Raw genomic sequence first — 21,220 nt, 5'->3', positions numbered from 1 at the left:
AATCATGTAGAAACACTGAACATCAGAGTTGCTGAAATAAATATTTTCATCTATGTATTCATAGTCCACTGTTTGTTATTTGATTTCATAAGTTATTTAAAAGAAAATGTTTTTTAAAAATTTTTTAAACTTTATTCATTTTTGAGAGACAGAGAGAGACAGAGCATGAGCAGGAGAGGGGCAGAGAGAGAGGGAGACACGGAATCCGAAGCAGGCTCCAGGCTCCGAGCTGTCAGCACAGAGCCTGACGCGGGGCTTGAACTCACGAATGGCGAGATCATGACCTGAGCCGAACCAGATGCTCAACCGACTGAGCCATCCAGGCGCCCCTAAAAGAAAATGTTTTTAAAATAGTATCATCCATTTTATCTGTATCTTATAATATATTTTTAAAAAATTTTTTTAATGTTTTATTTATTTTTAAGAGAGAGAGAGAGAGAGCATGAGCAGGAGTGGGGCAGTGAGAGAGGAAAACACAGAATCCAAAGCAGGCTCCAGGCTCTGACCTGTCAGCCCAGAGCTCAAAGCGGGAGCTGAGAGATCATGACCTTGGCCAAAGTTGGATGCTGAAATGACTGAGCCATCCAGGTGCCCCCATTCTATCTGTATTTTAGATCATTCCTTAAGAGAGACACCTAGAAGTGTAATTACTTGGCCAAGGGGAATGGGGAGTTTTAAGTCTCTTGATTAATAATGCTAAATTGCTTTCGACAAAAACAAAGTAATTTCAGAAGTAAGAATAATTATTTAATATAAGAGGCTGAATACAAAATATTCAAACTATTTGAATAAATGACCTTACTCTCTAGAGCTTTGGCTAATAAATAAAGGAGCAAAAGGAGGTTTAGGATGAAAGAAGGAAGGAAACTGGAAATGTTTGGGTTTCTGAAGCATTTACATTAATCAACTCACCTTGCAATGAATGGCTGTGTTCATAAGGCACAATGTATCTGCTTAGCAATTAAAATAGCCAATCATGTAGCATAGTCAAATTATTTGTCTTCGTGTCACTCGATCACGCACTTTTAGTGAAAACATTTGGGGCAAATTCTCAGCTCTCAATCAGTATTTTTGACCTTTTAATGATGAAGAATATGAGAATTTAAGGCTATTGATTCCCCTAGAAAATGCACATACACACAAAGCTTTGCATCTATTATCAGGTACCCACATATCCCCAAGATGTGCTTTGCGCAGTGCCTTTAGGTAGTAGTGGCTTTTGATTAAGAAACCATAAAAATATTATCAGCCCATCCTCAAAACCCTTCAGTAGGAAACTGATGGTGACCGCATTTAAACGTTGCATCTGAGTATCTTTCCATTCACAAAATCAGCAAATGCTACTACTTGGAAAAAATGGTAGCAACATTTGGTTGAGTGGGTCTACACATTCTGGGGACACAGATTTCTGAGACCTTGATGAACACAGTGGAACTTTCTCTTGGGGAGAAATGCTGAAACACACGATGAGCCACAACCTTAAAATAGAATTGCTGAATTCCAGTGATGAGTTCAAGGCCCTTCTAAATTTTCTCCTCAGAGTCCAAAGAGTCCAGGCTTGAGGCCTTGAGTTTCATTACCGACACCACTTCAGTTGTACAGGTGAGGAAAGGAAAGTATGGAGCGGTTAAAAGATTTATCCTTACTCGTAAAAGGAGTCGCTAGCAATGTTAGAATTACAATCTATATTTTTGATGCCCCCAGCTGGTGCCATTTTAGGCCAATTTTACGTATCAGAAAATTGAAATTCAAAGGGGGAAAATTACTTACTTTAATCGTATACTGTATGATAAACCGAAAGCAAGGGAGTGATTATACCTCTAGCCTCTGGAGCTTATAGATGGCGTCCTCTCTTCGCCAAGATGATAAATTTGTGTTTGGAATATACATTTGGGAATAGATCAGTTAACCGCAGGTGATCAAGTTCTTTAACTTGATCCAATAATGCATTTTTACAGAAATACATCGTGATGAACCATACGAACTGCACACTTAAGAGCTAAACAGGTGTATTTGCATACGTAGACAATTCCCTGTACAGGTGTGGATGTTAGCTTCTCAGCACGTTACCCAATTTGCATTGGCAAATATGAACAGACTTGTCATTGATAGCTTTGCCTTCTGTACTTGAAAATTTGACCCTTCCAGTTCCGAAATATACAATAATCACCTTGTCTAATTTTTGAGTGTGTAATGTCTACAACCAGCGAATTCTTTAAGTAAATTGAACGCCTATTTTGGTTATCCCCTAGGACCACTAATTTGGAAAAGAAAAAAAAAAAGCACATAAAATGGAGACGTAAAAATATCCCAATTTGGTGGCGTCTTTTACATATCCTGGTTTCCAATTTGGTGACACTACAAGGAGATGCCACAACTCGTCTGGAAGTTCACCTTCTTGAAGCCAATATATCAATAAATATGTAGACACACAGATCCACAGACCATCCCCTGCCAGCTGTTAACTCCTACCATTGCTCTCAAAATCGTCAGAGGCAATTTAATGAAATGGTAGTTGGCCATTGGGCAATTCTTTTCCAGGCCTTTAGAAAAATACAGAAAAGGCTGAATCCCAGCCTACTGAATCAGTACACAGAGGGATAAATTAAAACTTGGAACTCTGTTAGGGGCCTCCAGGGTTGGGACTTCAGGAAAGTCAGGGCAGGGAGCAGAGAGGTCATCCGTAACTGAGCTAGGTTCCTTTTTCTTTCCTGCTAGATATGTTTAAGGGGCCTATTTTCTTAAATACCCACTTCCTGTCACTCATGCTATGGAAACTGTGACACTTCCTCCACTCAAGATGACTTTTGCATCCATTTCAGAACTTGAAATAGAATGGAAAAGTACTTCTCAGGACTCTATCAGTCGTCCTGCTGCTGGAGAAAAAAAAAAAAAAAATGAAGAAAAGGCTTAAGAACAAGGAATGACTCTTTAGTTCAGTTTAAAATCAGCTCATGTTGCTATGAATGAACTAAACTGGCCACGAGTATGTTTCAGCGATCATATGCTTCTTTCTACAGAGCTCATCCAAGCCTACCTCGAATTGACCCTAATTACGTGGGCAGACAGAACAACGGACTACTGATGAGGAGGAATACGACTTTGACGATCATGTCTTGCTTGACCAGACTGTGTGATCTTCGGTGAAACTTTTGTTGTACATAGAAAGGAGAGAAAGAAGATACTCTTTCCTTTTGCACGTAGAGGTACATGTCACCATACATCAGACGTCTAGCTCTCTAGGCTTAGACCAATAATGGAAAGGGAAAAGTCAGGTAAGCGAAACAGCCAAGGTTTGAATCCTAGCAATGTGATGATCCTGAGTAAATAGTTTTTCCTCGATGAGCGTAAGTTAACTCGTTTGCAAAATGGAGCCAGTGGGGCCCCCACACGCTAGATATTCAGTCAATGATACCCATTATCCTTGAAGATTAGGAGGCCTTTTTTTTTTTCTATTTTCATATAAACTCGGGATATATTACAGCCTGGAGTTTGGCAGAACTGAGATAACAGACTTAAGTCCCCAATACAAGAGAGAACCAAAGTGCTTCCAAAAGATTTGAGAGTTGCCATTACTATGTATCCCCATCCACATCCCCTTAATACTGTAAATGAGGTCATTGCGCAGCTCCCAAGAATTCTCCATGAAGATGTTTGGAAAAAGCACTCCTGGGAGGTCCCTCGCCACTTGCTTGTGAGACGTTCTGCAATGGACATGAAAGTTCCTTTTTGGCGCGGGGACAGTCACAGGTTTTAGAACATGGGTGACAGAATTAGTTTGACACAGTGCGAAGGAGATGGTGTCTAATTTCTCTGTGACAAAAGTCAAGTATTTCATTTCCTTAATCTCCGAAGAAAAAGTCACTCATTTATTTTTTGACTTTAAAAAAAAAAAAAACACCTAAAATGTAAGTTTTAGAGAGAATATTTTCCAGCAGGTAGCAGAAAACAGCATAGGCTGGTTTCAGCCAGCCTTCAAGCACCATGATTTATTTGAGCTGAGCAATTTTCCATATAATCATGCTTAATATACATTTTTTGGTTGTTGAGGTACTATTGCTGGATGAACATGTATACATTTCCAAACTCAAGTAGAAAAAACTATAAAATATGATTCAAGCCATATGTTTTCTTTCTTTCCTTTAAAAAATTACGTCCATAAAATAAATTGGGGCATAGATTCATAGAGGCCTGTATACAGTTTATTCAAAAATATTTTTAAAGAGCCAGGTGACGCCTGAAACCAGGCTTTTGTAACACTCCCAAGAGATCCAGGTGACCTTAGTATTCTGCTCCACCAGCCGAGAGGCTGGAAACCTTGGGCAATCCAGCTGGTTCCAGTATGATTTCAGAGCTGGCAGACCCAATTCTCAAACCCCCTCCTGTACAAACGCATTTAAGCCATCGTTATCGTTATCATCATCTCCGTCGTCAACTTCACGGCCAACGTCATCATCCTTACCGTCTACTGCGCGCCAGGATCTTCCAGGTCTCGCCACGTCTTACACCAATTAGGTCTCCAAGCCACACCGTGAATTAAACATCCCCAGAACAGCGAAGAAGAAACCTGACATCTAGAGGAAGCCTTTTGTATTGGACGGTCTTGAATAAGACGGAGACATCGTTGCTCTTTTCACGCAAATTCACTTTGTTGGAGGTTTCCACTCGTTTTTTAAACAGGCACGGCAAGTGCCTTCCACACACATACCAGTCACAGCGTGACCAGGTAGTCAGAGGTCTTCCTGTATAATCCACTGATCTGGGTTAAAATCCCAGCTCTGAGGGGTGCCTGCGTGGCTCAGTTGGTTCAGCATGCGACTTCAGCTCAGGTCATGGTCTCACGGTTTGTGGGTTCAAGCCCCCCGTGTTGGGCTCTGTGCTGACAACTGGGAGCTTGGAGGATGCTTCAGATTCTATGTCTTCTTCTCTCTGCCCTTCCCTGCTCACACTCTGTCTGTCTCTCTCCCTCTCAAAAAGAAACATTAAAAAAAAAGAAAAAAAAATCCCCAAAGCTGATACTTACCTACTGACTGATTGACTTTGGGCATGTGGCTGTTAACTTCTTTGGGTTTCATATTTCCCATTTAAAGATGAGAAAACTTAGACCTTCTTAATACTAAACATAACAGTGCCTCAAACGGGATAGGTCTCAATAAAGCAGTTTGGTTGTTATTTGACTTTCTTGTGAGTGAAGATCCACAGTTCTCTCTGAGAAGAAAGAGAGACGGTCATGGACAAGAACTTTTACAAACACAACTACTTTTTATTCACTTGCTTCAAAACAATAGACAGGCCTCCGAACGGCAACTCTGAAGGAGCTGAGGGAAAAATTATCAGTCTGGTGCCATTAGGATGTCTCCATTCAAAAGAAGCCAGAAGGCCCTGCTCTAACATGTCCCCTGGGTTAGAGGGTAATTCTGCTTCTCAGTAACCCACTCATTCCCCAGAGCCCATTTACAAAACCCGAGGCCCGACCGGGCTGCTGCCCCAGGAATCTTCCCATTTCTGGAAAATGGGGATGGACATCATCAAAATTCATCTCCCCAGAGGGAAGAAGTCCAGTTGTAGGTCTTTTGCCTTTTAAAGTGAAAAAAAACAAAACAAAACAAAACATATTTGTACTATTGGCGAATATGTTTTTGCCAGTTTGCACTTGGGAAGGCATACATACATAAATAGGGAGTTTCCTTTTCCCTGAATAATTAGGAGAAAAACATGTAGCTTTCGGTCAGGGCACATCTGCTTCAGTTTTCCAGTTGTGTATTTAAAGGGAAAGTTGTAGGAAGGAAGCCATTCTTTTTGTGCACCCGCTCTATGCCAGAATCCTTTTTCGCTGTGATACATAGAAACATTTCACACGATCCTCTATAAAAGCTATTATTATTTCTATATGGTAACAACAACAATTTTAGTGGCATTCATAATCATTTTATTTGCAAATAAATGTGTTTGTGTGTACTTTTAATTGAGACTTGCACTCACAAGGCATTTGATATGGCTCGTCCCTGACTTCCAAGATGGGGAAACTCGAAAATGTTAAACGCCTTGCCTTATCGGACGGTACCTGCCCAGGGACACAGAAGGCTAAGTGTTACAGCCGGGACTTTTGGGGTCCAAGATCCATTCTCCTCCCCACTGTGTACCACTTCCTTATCAGTGAACGTCTAAGCTGCTCAGATTTCTGTTTCTTTAATCCAGAAAGCACGCTGGCAGAGCTAAGGAAATTCTGTTTGATCTGTTGTAAGCGTTACTTGCACATTAATACCAGGCCTCGCAAGCAGGATTTATTTTGATCGCTGGACTCACCAGGACATTTGAGGAATGGAATGTTGGGTTGAGCGTCGGTTAAGGAGACCAGAATAGAACCTGGTGCTTCAGAGCTGGATGGGGCTTTGAGGATTGACAGGTCCAGGGCATTTAACCTTGGGTGATTTCTAATGGCCACATGACTCCTTTGCAGGTAAGCAGGCTTAACACAAGCGGGGGGTGGGGGGGGGGGTGAAATGTGTGTCGTTGGGCTTGCCTGCCTGCCTGCCTTTCTGCCATGGACCATAAGAAGAGTTTCTGCCCCTTCCACCCGGGCCCCAGAAGAATTATATATGGAGCAGAACAGAGCCCGAGCCATAACAAGGCAGGAAGCATAGCCCAACTGGATCCGCTGCCTGAAGCAGAACAGCCCAGCTGACCCCAAACCGACCCTCAGCGGAACTGCAGACACAAAAGAAATAAATGCTTTATTGCATCCTCCACGATTTTGTGGCCATTGTTCTGCAGCGGAGGAAGACCGGCAGAGCCCCTGAATCTATTTTTTGATGGCAAAGTAGTAAAGCCATAAAATGGGGAGCCATAGCCGAGTCTAATGTTTGTAAATCTAAGGATTTAAAGATAAATTTAAAAAAACAAAGGTTTCCAGAATACCTGCTTGGTACTGTTCTGTAGAAATTAAACCTCCTTCAAAATAAGGCTTAGAAAATACGGACGCTACGTGAAGAGGTGGACGGAGGGCTAAGAGTCGCCGTCGTCCGTTATTATGATGTCGTTCATTCGAGCACTGAAAAAACAAACAAACAAAAAAAGAGCTCGCATTTGTTCATTAATCTATTCAACAGACTGCTATTAAGCGTCCGAGGCAGCAGGTAGTGGGGTTTTTCAGGATGAGCAGCCCAGGTGCCAAAGTGAGCTCTCAGCTTAAAAGAGAGACAGGTTCACACAAACAATAGGTGCACAACGCGACAAGAGGCTAGAAGGGACATGTGAACGGTGTAGATTGTGAAGAAGGCTTTTAAGTAACAATAGCTGAAAAGGATTGTGTACTGACGGCAAATCCAGAGCTGATCTGTGCGCTTTGTATCAACTGGCCCATTTCATCTTCAAAACTCTCTGAAATGAAATAGAAATCGCTAATACTGTTTCCATTTCACAGACGAGAAAACGGAGCTCCACACAGGTTCAATCACCCGTCCTGGGTCAGGTATCACGTAATGAGAGTGTGCATTATTTGAGCTGGCGCAGGGCGACTCCAGACCCCCCCAGCCTCCTGACCCGTACACCACAGCTGGAGATTAGGTTATACCTGAGCCGATTCTTAAATGACACATGGAGAGGGCCGCAGTCATTAGCCAGGCTATTGGGGTACCACCGTGTAGACAGAGCTAGCTGGCCAGACTCCACATCCACAGGGCGTAACCCTGGCTCGATTCGTATGGATGTCGGTATTTATAGGAACCCAAAGCTCTCTCTTCTTGGGGATCGACACATTTTCCATCCCTCACCTTCTCTTTACCCTAGGAACCTGCAATGGCCACGTGAATGGGCAGCCAGCAACCTTACTCGGAGCTCTGGGTGTCAACTCCAACAGCTCTTACCTCTAGTCCATCAATACTCTAGGATGACCTTAACTTTGACTTTTTCGCTATCAGAAACCGTACTACCCGTTAAACCTTAACTATCTCATTCTCTGACCACGAACTCTGGTTCTTATAGCTTTCTAGATCTCTCCGGCTTCCATTAAATCTGCACACAATACCATGGCCCTCTGCACCTCAATTTCTTAATTTCTTCTCGTCTGTCCCAAATTTCGTTTCTTGCTCTCCTACGTAGCCTGACTAATGAGGTGTATTTCTTCAGTAACAAGTTCATCACCTTGTCTCCCCACAATACCCGCCCAACGTATCTAAGTCAGTGAATCACTTATGGACCGTTGTGTCTGACTCCAGACTTGTGACTTTTAAACCCAACTAGATTTTGGACCATTCAAGGGGAGATATAGGTGTACTGAGTTCTCTCTCTCTTCTTGATAGCAGTTATTCCAAAGTTTTAGGTGTGCCACATGTGTGGCCTTGTTCTTGACTTTCTTGTAGCAAATGATCTCATCTGGTACTCTTTGGGGAAAATAGGAGACTTCAGCCTTGAACTCTTTAACCGCCTGTTCTTATACCTACAAAACCCATTCCTTTCATTTTCACCCTGAAGAAAGAGGAACTTCTACCTCTGTCCAAAGCTCATCTTCCATTTTCACGTTGGAGTCTATGTTTTCGGATCTTTCTTGAAAACTCATGCCATCAATGATCTTGGCCCTCTCCTTTACCCTAAACATTTTTTTTTTCTCTTTGTTGGGTCTTTTCTTTCCAACGTAGACATGTACTAATGTTATGGCTATACTTTAAAACGTAACATAAATAAAACCTTATTTTACCCTATGATACCTTAAAGAAATAATTACGCATTCTCTTCCCCTTCGTACTCGGACCTCTTAGAAAAGAAGTCAACCTTTGCTCTGTTCTTCAGTCCATGACCCACTAAATCAAGCCAAGTTATCACATCACTACCCTGAAACTGCTCTGACCAAGTCACCCAAGACTTCTGAAGGCAAAGTACAGAGTACTTTTCAATTCTTTTTTGACCGCTCACTGGTTCTCAAACCACCACTCACTTCTTCTCCTAGGCTACCATGACAGGGCACCTCTTTGTTTAGCCTCCTGACTCTTTCCTGATTCTTCTTTCTCCTTCTGCTTCTTAGATTCCTCATCATTTTTATTCTCATTAAAAAAAAATCTGTTGATTCTGCTCACCCCCTCCTCCTTCTTCTCCTTTCTTCTTCTTCCCCTTCCCCCTCCCTTTCTCCTCCCCTTCTCTACTAATGTCTACTTTATATTCTACCAGAGTTTCAACTCCTTGGAGTCATCATGCTGATGACATTTTTTCCCTTTCTTTTAGCATTTATAGCGTAGTAACTAAGAATGCAGACTCAGGCGTCAAATTATTGTATTTACGTTACGGCTCAACTCCTTCAGAGCCATGCAACCATGGGGAAGTCACTTCTCTATTTTACTTTTTAATCATTTTAAACAAGTAATTTGTTTGTTTCAAAAATTAAGTGAGTTAAAATCTGTAAAGCACTTAGAAATTTCTGGAACATACTACACATCAAGTAAGTTGTAGCTATTATTAAATAACTGTCCAGAAATCCAATTCTATATTCAAAAACCACTTACTGCCCCCCAGATGTCCCGTAAGTACCCCAAAATCTTATCCAAAGCTCAACTCATCATATCTTTTTACCACAAAATCTCTCCCCGTGGCTACTTGGTCTGAAAGCTTTGCATCACTGTTTTTGGATAAGAAACCGGGTCTTGTTGTTTGCTGAGATTTTTCTCTCAATCTTCCTCTCCATCTTCCAATGGTTACCAAGTCCTGTTATTTCTACTATTACATTTCTCTCCAGTCTGCCTCTTACCTTGCCTCCTACTACCATTGTGTCATGCAGGTTCACACCTTCGATGTGTGTGTTATGTATGTTGGAGGAGTAGAGGTCTGGACCGTTACAACTAATGTCCCTTGACCGGGTCCATTCTTCTATGCATTATTCCCTTGGCACTCAGGTATGCTTTTATTTATTTATCTTTAATTTTTTAATTTTTTAAATGTTTTATTTATTTTTGAGAGAGAGAGAGAGAGAGAGAGAGAGAACACGTGAGCAGGGGAGGGGCAGAGAGAGGGAGACAGATGATCCAAAGCGGGCTTTGGGCCGACAGCCCCAATGGTGGGCTCGAACTCACGAACTGTGTGATCACGACCTGAGCTGAAGTCGGATGTTCAACCGACTGAGCCACCCAGGCACCCATCAAGATACTCTTTTAAAACAATAAGCACATTCATGTTACTCCTCTGCTTGAATTCCTTCAAGAGCTCTTCATCAACATCAATGTGATGCCCATACATTCGAAGCCCCCACCTTGATATAAACACTGGTGTCCACCTTTCCAGCTTAAACTCCTACCAAGTCCCCAGTGTGCTCCAAAATTCAGCAAAACCCTACCACTTGCATAGCATTATTTGGGTTATTTTTCAAATCCCTTTTTTCCCCACATACAATGTAGGCTATAAGTGGTATAATCAGAGGCTTCTAAGACCCAGCCTCAACTACAGAGCTCTAAACATGCAAGACAAAAAAATAGATTCAGATAAAAGGAAAGCCTGGATGTATTAAAACAGTCGTGAGAGTTAAATCATCTAATTACCTAAGGCCAAAATTCTTTCTGCATTCTTGTAATCTTTTTACCCAATTTCCCCCATTTAGCAGAGAACTTTTTTTTTGAAGATGAATCCTCATTTGCCTCCCCACCTCCTTTTAGAGCTTGATTCACATTCATTACTGTATTTGGCAATTCCTTCCCCAAAGCTCTGCTTAAAATACATGGAGTATGGACATTGCAATAGTGATCTTCATTTTTTTTTAAGTCACAAACAGATTGATTAAAAAAAAAAAACAATGAACGATATTATCAGTGCAATCCTCTAATTTTCCTGTGTGTGTGTGTGTGTGTGTGTGTGTGTGTGTGAGTTTGCCTTTACTAACTTTTAAAGCTATATACATTTATCACATTTGTAATAAGAAAAAAACAATGTCTAAAAATGAAACAATTACCAAGCAGTCGACAACTTATAATATGTAATGGAATCTACACGCACGTTCTCTGAGCGTAAAACACTCGGAGTTAAGTGCTAACTGAATGTAAATACGGAGACACCTGCTAGTTAAATGGGTACCTTAATACAGACCTCCTGGGGATTTGCTATATTCTTGCCAGATGTAACTTTCAGATTTTCCCTCCAGCCTAGATAGCACCACCATTGATGAAACACATAGAAGAATCAGCCATATGACTCTGGAGCTCTCTCAGTATCAGTGTTGATAGAATTACGTTGGAACTTCACTCTCTGTAACAAGATTTGAGGAATCTTCCCACATCTCCGTGTGCATGATTGTTTTAAGTTTTTCATTTTTGGCTTCAAGCGCGCAGGCTTTCTCCGCCTTTTCTTTCCCCGACAAGTTCCCTGGCTCTGTCCCCACGCACCTCTCTATTTATCTCTACAAATGCTACCGCTTTGTTTATGGTATAGGTGACAAGACACAAACCAGAGATTGGGAAGAGTGAGCGGGATGGGGGTGACTCGAAGTTGCCTTTTAGGAAATGTGCTGTAACTAACATTTGCATCGGGCATTTGGTAGCCCCCTCATCTTGTGCTGTGTGTGAATTCCAGTCGGGTGATTCATCCTGACATGGGAGTTCTTTGCTGCTTCTATTCGGCAAAAATGTGAGAATGAGGGGAGAAGTTTCTCATTCCTTCTGACTTTTCTAGGCAATCTTTATTTGTTCCCATAGCCATGAAAGAGATTTTCCGATGAGAAATGTTGCAGTTATGACATAACAATTCCATGTTTCACAACCCAACTGCTCTCGTTGTTACGCTTCCCACCCTTATTTCTCACAATTCAAAGTAAATTGTGAGATTACTAGTACAATTAAGGCTCTGGAAAGAGGAAAACTGTGTATTATGGCCTTGATAACCCTTTATGGAGAGCAAGTCACAACTCTGCCACAAATTCCAATTTTAGAGTGGGGTTCAACAATAGTAGCGAAGAGAAGAAACACAGGAAAGCAGATACGTGTTTTAAAATCATCTTGCCCAGAAATGTTTATCTAGACACGTTAGGCTCCTGCAAGATGTCTATCACCTCCTCCTTCCATATATTCCAGTTCGGTCAGAATAGCCCTTATCTATTATCTAAGCACTATTACAACTTTATTTTGGAAAGGTCTCCCTGGTCACACGTACCTTAAGCTGCAGAGGAAGGCGACTGATTGCATATTTTTTTTTAACTGAAGTAGTTTCTGTAGAACAATACAAATTATATTTATACCATCACTTGCAAAGATTAAGTTAAATGGAATTGTCACATCCACCAGGATTGAGGTCGAAAACGTCTCCGTTTAGCGGCCAATGTGCCGATTTCACTACCCAGGTAAAGCGACGTGTAAAAGGGAAAACTCAAACTGCTAAAGCAAGGAATCCATCTCGACATTAAATATTTTGAATTAAGACACCAGTAAAGCCTTGGGTTGCAAGTAACTTGTTCTGCTAGTGTTCCGTGAGACAAGCAAACATTTCTAACAAATTTTAACTCGATAAACGAGTGATGTCTTGTAATACAAGTCGTTCGTGAGGCCAAAGGACACATGATCACCACTGAGCCAATGGTTCCTGACATTCGTTTTGCTATACAAGGGCTTTGGATGACAAGCATCTTTCTGGAACGAATTATGCTTGCAAACCAAGGTGATATGTACTAGTATTTGTACACCGTCTAATTTCAAGTGAGTACATAAAAGTATTAAGAACGTGCGGTCCTTCGCTTACAGAGCTGTTGTAATAGAGAAAACATTACTAGGAATTTTTCATGTCCAACATTTCATCCCACTATTCTTACTAGGTTATATCTCTCCAATCCATACCCCTTTCGTATTTTCATTTCCATTCTCGTTCGTTTAGAATTTCATCATCTTTTCTAGTATTACCAGCTCTCTACCTTACCTACCGGCCCTGAATCAAACTTCCTCAGCTCTTTGTACAACCACCAAAACTACTCTTATGCCTGAACTAATTCACCAGATTAACAAGAAATTCTTAGTTGAAAATGACAAAAAGTCCAATTTAAAAGTATCTAAACTAAAAAGGAGATTTATTGAGCCATGCAAATAGGAACTATAAATAGTTAATACAGATGTGGCTCTCAAGTTACTGTTAACTAAGACATAATCAGGAAGGCATCACTTTCTTAATTTCATGACCTTAATTAACTATGTTTGCCTTATTGCTCAGATAGAGTCTCTTGGTGTGGCAAAAAGGTGGTCTCAAGAACCGTGGCATAGAAGTCCACTCTACTAAGCACATCATTAGAAAAATGGGAGGTTTTCCTTAATATATTTGGGGAAAAACCAACAAACAAGTTTTTGGGAAAGATTATGGTTAGTTCTGCTTAGGTTATGTTTCATCCGTGAATAATTAAGTGTAATGTCCAGGGGAAGGGGACTCTTCAAATGGATTAATCTGGGTTGAGAACCCAAACTCTATCAAATATCCAGTGTACAATGAAAAATTACAGACACGTAAAGAAACAATACAATATGAGGTAGCAAAGAAACCAACCAACCAAACAAACAAAATTGGCAATAAAAGCATGTTACAAGTGTTCCAGGTATTGGCGTTATGAAGCATACAGCTTAAAATAACTATTTATTATGTTCACGGAGATAAAAGACATAACGAAAAAGTTAGGCAAAGAGCTGAACATTATAAAAAGAACCAAATAAAAAATATAAATTAGATTAATAACTTGATTGGTTTCACAGGAGACTGGACACAGCTAAAAAGAGAATTAGGGCACCGGATACTACTTTAGAAGGACATATACAGAATTAAGCATGGAGAAACAAAACATTGTCAAATGAGAGAGTGAGGTATTTATAGGATACAGTAACAAAGTTGTAAAATGTGTGGGCTAACATCTCAAAAAGATAAAAAAAAAAGAGAATAGGTCACAAAACTGAGGAAATAACGGATGTGAATTTTCAATATTCAGGAGAGATAATATAGCATAGAATTACTATCTTATTTACTCTAATATTAGTGTAGTGGGATAATATGTACAGGATAAGTAGTATAGTACTAACTAAGTAGTAAGTAAGTAGGATAGGTAGTCTTTATGTGGCAAAAAAAAAAAAAAAAAAGATTGCGGATGGGTTCTCAGTAATGCAGAAAGAAACAAAAAGCAGTAGCAAGATGATGAGATGGTGAGCAAATAAAGATCATTACAGTGCATATTTAACAATAATAATATATTTTTGATTTTAAAGTATAAATTATTAAAATATAACAAAATTTGTGTACTTACGCTGTAGGAAGGTAAAACCAACTAATAGTGTGATTTCTATGGCAACTATCAAAAAAAGTAAAAGACACAATGTCCAAGCTTAGAGAAAGAAAAGTTGGATTAATAAAAAATAACTAACCAAGATAAAGACACAGAGTAGAGAAATGGAATTAGTAAAATGATACGTTTAATCTCAATATATCACAAGTTATATTAAATGTAAATTGATTAAGTTATTTGATTAAAATAAAAAGACTATTGGACCACTCAAAAAAAATCCTCAAAATCAATTTCTGTGCTGTGTACAAGAGACATCTAAATTGTCAGAACAGAATATTTAAAACCAAAGAATAGAAGAAAGATGTACCGTGCAAACACTAACTACAAGAAAACTATCATGCTATGTTAATACCAGAAAAAGTACACTTTATAGGAGTATTAACAGATTGAGAAGGACAATCCATAATAATAAAAGTGCCAGTTAAGTGGGATCATATAATAGTCTCAAGTTGTCAGAATCACAATGAGAAGTAGAAAAATCCAGAATCATAGCGAGTGAATTTATTAAATCTCTCAGTCACTGATAACGGAAGTAGGCAACCAAAAGTACCATAAGAATATAAAAGTCTGCCTTAACATTATTGAAAGCTTTGTCAAAATTTTGACAAAGATTGTCCATATAGTGCATCGCAAAGCAAGCGTCAACGGGATTTTAAAAAAATTGAAATCACGGAATATAATCTCTGAATATAATGTTATTAAACTGGGAGTGAAGAAGAACAACAAAAATTGAGACCTCCATATGTTTGAAACCAAGAAATATAATTCTAACTAATCCATGGGTAAAAACGAAATGGCAATTAGAAAAAATATACTGAGTAATAATTAAAATTCTACATATAACAGATGTTGTATTGCATGTTTTAGTACAACAAATTGCTTCAGTTTCAGCCGTTGGGGACTCTTCAGGTTGGCTTTTGTGTCCCTGTGACATTTCCCAGTCCCATCCTTTCGCTTATTAAGCATTTCCTTATTTTCTGGCACTACAGGAGGCTCCAAGGCTCAGCTGTGTTTTTCCTGTCCCCGTTCTAGAAACATCAATTTCACCAAGGTGCTCTGCACCTAACTTTATGTGAGACATAATTTTTATTGAGTAAAATGAACAAAGCTTTATTGTACAGCTCACTGAATGTTTCACCTAGACGTACATTTGTAACTTCCTCCTAGTTCAAGATACAGACAGACTTCATCACTCTGGAAATGACTCTCAGACCCTTTCTCAAGCACAAACTCCCGCTATCGTAACATCTGTCACCCTGTTTCATTTTGCTGGTGCTTGAGTTTCATCTAAATGGAACCACAGGGGCACCTGGGTGGCTCAGACGGTCGAGCGTCCGACTTCGGCTCAGGTCATGATCTCACAGTTTGTGAGTTCGAGCCCCATATCGGGCTCTCTGCTCTCAGCGTGGAGCCTGCTTCAGATCCTCTGTCCCTCTCTCTCTCTCTCTCTCTGTACCTCCCCTGCTCTCTCTCTCAAAAATAAATATTAAAATAAATAAATAAATGGAATCATCTAGTTTGTACACTTTTGTTTCTAGCTTCTTCCATTTAATATAATTTACTTAACATTATCAATAGTTTTATTGCCAGGTTATCTTCTCTCATGTGTGTATAGCATAATTTGTTATCCTTTCTCTTCTTGACAGACAGTTAGGCTCCTTCCTTTGTTTTGTGTCGGTTTTTTGCCATGATGAATAAATATGACTAGGGTGTCTGTTGGTAGACATTGACCCTCGCTTAATATAATGTTTCGGAGATGCAGCCGCCTTGTTAAATGTATCAGCTAGTTTATTCCTCATTAACGATTACTGACTCGTATTACGTTCTGCGCATGTACCAGAATTTGTTTATTCATTCACCCATAAATGAACTGTGTCAATTTTGAGCGATTATAATTAAAATGTTATAAACATTCACGCACGGCCATTTGTGTGGATATGTTTTAGTTTCCCCTCAGTGAAAATCTAGGCGGGGGGATTCCTGGGTCATACGGTAAGAAGATGCCCAAGGGTCTTCCAAAGCGGCTGATTTCTTTTTTCCTTCTCACCAACAAGGCTGGCATTCCAATTGTCCCACATTCGTGCCAGTACTTAGCGTCATCATTTTCTTAACCACTGTAAGCCACGTGAAGCAGTATCTCATTGTGGATTTAATTTGTATTTTCTTAATGACTAATGACTTTGAACAGCTTTTCTTGTGCTTATCGTTATTTCTGATTTCATAAAAGCATTTGCTTAAATCACTTACTCATTTTTGTACTGGATTGTTTTCTTACTGTGAACCTTTTTTTTTTTTTTATTGTGAGCATTCATTATAAATTTTGAATACTGGTTATGTAGCAGATTTGTGTTGTAAGTATCTTATCCTGGAATGTTACCTATCTTTCATGTCAGTAACAGTGTCTTTGTAAAAGCGGATGCTTCTAATTTTGAAGTACAACGCATCAATATTTTCTTGTTTGTTTCCTGATTTTTTGCTTCCCAAGAATGCTTTGCCCGACATAAAGTCACAAAGATTATCTCCTACTTCTACAGATTACTGGTGAGGAATATGGAAGGCTTTAAGAGTAATTTTGGATTTCCCTATTTCTCCATTCAGGACTATTAGTTTTTGCTTCATGTGTTTTGAAGCTCTATTAGGATCCTAGAGAGGATAAAAGGAAAAAAACCAATGATATATACCACATGTTGTGGCTTTTCAGGTTGACTATTATATATAATATATATAATATATTACATATTACACAATTATATATTTAATATATATATTATATATACACATATACACATATATACACATTATATACACACACACATATATATACACATATACGTGTGTATATACATAGACATATACATAGCACATAGTGTTGTCGAAAGGGTAATGTATCCTGAGGATAATGTGAGTTTTATGTTTGCGACATTACCAGATTCTGTCCTGTGCATCTCCTTCCTTGGCTGCTTTCAAGGTATCTTTTCCTGTCATCCATTGCATCTGTAGGACAACGGCTTTTAGTGAGCTTGGTGGGTCTTTTACGAATTGCCAATACAGTGGGGACATCCCTAAGCGTGTAGCTGGCATCAGAAATGAAGTCAGTCATTTGTGGGCTATTTCCTCTAACTTGGTAGCCAGACCCAAACTTCCCGCAGTTGGATCGGAAATTCTGTCCCAACGTAGTAGTTTGTAGTCTCTGTCCTCAACCTCGCAGCTCAACCGATTCCAGGGGCAGGGTCTTATATAATTCTCATTATCTACCTAAAGAAAGGTCAGGATTGTTTCCTGGCTTCTATGAGGAATACACCACATTTGGCAGCAAATACAAGTGATTTATGTACTTAGAAAACTTTCAGCTGCATAGCACCATTACATAACTACTGAGATACTCTGTTTTCTTTTATGTTCTTCTTACATTATTTTTATAGGTATATCCCATCAAATACAGGGCATTTTAAAGAATATTATTAAGTTCTTTTCCCAAAAAGCTGTGCCCACTTAAATTACCACCAGCAATGTACTTACAGTAAGCCTGCTGATTGTACCATATTCCGTCATGTTATATTATTTCATATATATAACATGATGGAAATAAAGTAGGAAATTCATTTTTGATTTGGCTATCATATTAAGCACTGTTTCATGTTTATTGACTGTATGCCTTCCATAGGACATCTGTTTATGTGCCTTACCTGTTTTTCCTTTGGATAAACAGTTTATTTTCTGATTGACTTTAAAGCTCTTTAAATTCAACGTATTGCCTTTCGTCTGTCAACATCATTGTAACGAGTTTCCAAGTTATTCACTTGATTTCAGTTCCTTTACCTTGGTAAAATATAGAACTATATATAAAAAAAGATTTATATATTTAAATATATTTTATGTTCTCATCGAGGATTTCTTTGGCACAGAAATTTCACTTTTATGAAGGTTTTCTAAATAAAACAATTAGAAAATAAATCCGTTACGTGCAAAGATGATGATCGCAATGATGCTCTTTTAAATGAATGCCACCTAAATGCCCCCATCTAGGGTAATGTTTAAATGAAGTATTCTCAAAAGTCTCAAATCAAATGTTAAGTATCTTTTTAAAAAAAAACGGGGTACCTGGTGGCTCAGTCGGTTGAGCGTCCAACTCTGGATATCAGCTCAGGTCCTGACCTTGTGGTCATGAGATAGAGATCTACATCAGGGTTAATAGCATACAGCTAATAGGATATTAATAGTATAATGTTGGGTGGAAAAGAAAAGCATGATTTAAAACTGTGTAAGTCTAGACCTGAAATGGAAACTATGTAAGTATATTTATATAAAAACAATTATAAATAAAAGTCCAGAAGAAAATACGTCAACATTTCACTAGGTCGTAAGATATGGGTAGGTTTTTGGTATGCGGGGTTTTTTTCATTTTTTTCTCCATAAAAATGCATATTACTTTAATTTTTTTAATTTTTTGAGAGACAGAGAGAGAGACAGAGAGAGAGAGAGAGAGAGAGCAAGCAAGGGAGGGGTAGAGAGAGAAAGAGACACAGAATTCCAAGCACAGAGCTCCACGCGGGGCTCGAACTCACAAACCGTGAGGTGGTGACCTGAGCCGCAGTTGGATGGTTAACAGGCTGAGCCACCCAGGCACCCCTTGAAGTATCACATTTTGTTGTTTTCAGCTTCTAAATTGTGGTAATCTGTTCGGGTAGCACAAATACAAACATTTCCTAAATGTCAGGTTGAGGATTCAAATTAAAAAAAAAAGAAATGCCCTGGTCCAAGGCCTCAAGAGGAAGATGTGTGCATAAATAACCATATATGCTCTGCTAAACTGTATGTGTTGCAGTTTTTGATTTGGTTTTATGAAAACACACGTGAAAAGTAAGCCCGCCTAGGAGATTCAGTAAAGGCATCAGAAGAGGTTGATAACTGCACATCACTGTCACTGCCAAACCCCAAGTGTTAGGTGTCCTATTTAAAGCATGCTCGGTGGGGGGGGGGGGGGGGGTGGCTCAGTGTGTGAAGCCTCTGACCTCCGCTTGGGTCATGACCTCATGAGTCAAGATCTCATGGTTCGCGGGTTTGAGCCCCGCGTCGGGCTCTGTGCTGACAGCTCAGAGCCGGGAGCCTGCTTTGGATTCTGCGTCCCCCTCTCTCTCTGCCCCTCCACGGATCCTGCTCTGTGTCTCAAAAGTAAATAAACGTTAAAAAAATTTTTTTTAAAGCACACTCAATGTTTGGTGATAATGTAATCTAAGTTCAAGGCCACCAAAAGCAGACTCCATCGAAGCTACAAACACTAGAACCTTCTCCGAGCCCCAAATTCAAAAGGTGCTTCCAATTTGATAGTCCTTGATTTTAAGCTTATTCTGCAATAACACCAAATAGACAGGGCTTCGTTTGGGCAGACGAAGGAACTGTCTCTACACCATGTTAGGAAAAGCTCATAATTTTTTTTAATGTTTACTTATTTTTGAGACAGAAGACAGAGCATGAGCATGGGAGAGGCAGAGAGGGAGACAGAAACCAAAGCAGGATCCAGGCCCTCAGCTGTCAGCACAGAGCCCGACGCGGGGCTGGAACTCACAAACCGAGAGATCATGGCCTGAGCCGAAGTCGGACGCTCAAGCGACTGAGCCAACCAGGCGCCCCAGAAAGAGCTCTTATAAACAGCAGATGACATTTATTTATTATGATTTTGATTTGTTGGAAATTAATATATTACCATTTATATTATCACTGAAAAACTGATGAGACACCGCAGAGAATTGCCACAAAGCTCTTCCCCCGACCCCACCCCACCCCCGGCCCAGCTTCCTCTTTTATTCACCTCTTATATTAGTGTAATGCATTACATTAATTAATATTCATACAATAGTAACTAAAGTCCACACTTGAAGGTTTGCCCTTTGTGTCTTCCGTTTCATGGCTTTGACAAATGCATAATGACACAGATCCTTATTCTTATTATCATACAAAGTTATCTTCACTGACCTAAACATTCTCTCTTCTCCACCTGACCACCCACCCCCAGCTCCCCCTGAACTTCAGGCCACTGTCTCCAGTTTTGTCTACTCCATACGCACTGGAATCGTACAGCGTGCAGCCTTTCCAGCTTGGCTCCCTTCACTTAGTGACATACTTGCAATCTTAGTTCGTGCCTTTTCGCGTGACTTGATAGCTCGTTTCTTTTAACAATCAAATAATACCGCATTTTATGGATATACTACAGTTCATTCGTCCATTCCCGTACTGAAGGACATCTTGGTTGCTCCCAAGTTTTGTCAGTTACGAATAAATCTCATTTAAGCATGCATGTGCAGAGGTTCGTGTGGACCTACGTCTTCACATCACGCGTACGCACACCAAGGAGCATGTGCAGGATTATGTGGTAAAAGCAGGCTTCATTTTGTAAGAAACTACCATGCAGCCTTCCAAAGTGGTTGTATCGTTTTGTATCATAACCGGCAATGAATGAAGATTTTTGTTGTTCTACATCCTTACATCATTCAGTGTGCTCAGTATTTTGGATTTTATTCATTTTAATAGGAAACAACAGTATCTTATTATTTGTAATTGGGAAACCCCCTTATGACATATGACACGGATCATCTGTTCTTATGTTTATTTACCATTTGTATTATCTTATTTGATGGGTATCTGTTCAGCTCTTTTGCCCAATTCTAAGATTGAGTTCCTTAGTTTCTTATTGCTGAATTTTGAAGGCTTTTTGTCTATTTTGTTACCAGTCTTTTATCAGAGAAGAGTTTTGCAAAGATTTTCTCTCAGTCTGTGGTTTGTCTTTCCGTTTACTTAAGAGTGTCTTTCGCAGAGCCCAAGTTTTTAATTTCAATGAAGTAGAACTTAACAATTTTTCTTTCATGCCTTATTCTTTTGGTGTTGTATCCAAAAACTCATCGTCAAGTCAGAGTCAGACATAGGTTCTCTCCTGTGTTGTCCTTTAGG

The 21,220-nt window shown here is 39.6% G+C and overlaps 1 long non-coding RNA gene across 1 annotated transcript in view; it reads right to left on the bottom strand.

The window, feature by feature from the left end:
* Positions 1-289: 289 nt before the first annotated feature.
* The window catches only part of LOC102972635, a 40,597-nt gene continuing 19,666 nt past the window's right edge, over positions 290-21,220 (bottom strand). Inside the window, exons 3-6 of the long non-coding RNA XR_444472.3 lie at positions 6,919-7,051; positions 5,024-5,208; positions 913-1,076; positions 290-329 (exon numbers count right to left, since the gene is read on the bottom strand). This is a non-coding gene — a long non-coding RNA (uncharacterized LOC102972635). The remainder of the gene's footprint in view (positions 330-912; positions 1,077-5,023; positions 5,209-6,918; positions 7,052-21,220) is intronic.

The sequence above is a fragment of the Panthera tigris genome, chromosome B3 (genome assembly GCF_018350195.1).
Source record: "Panthera tigris isolate Pti1 chromosome B3, P.tigris_Pti1_mat1.1, whole genome shotgun sequence".
NCBI classification, from domain to species: Eukaryota; Metazoa; Chordata; class Mammalia; order Carnivora; family Felidae; genus Panthera; species Panthera tigris.
This window is presented reverse-complemented; position numbering and strand designations above follow the sequence as displayed.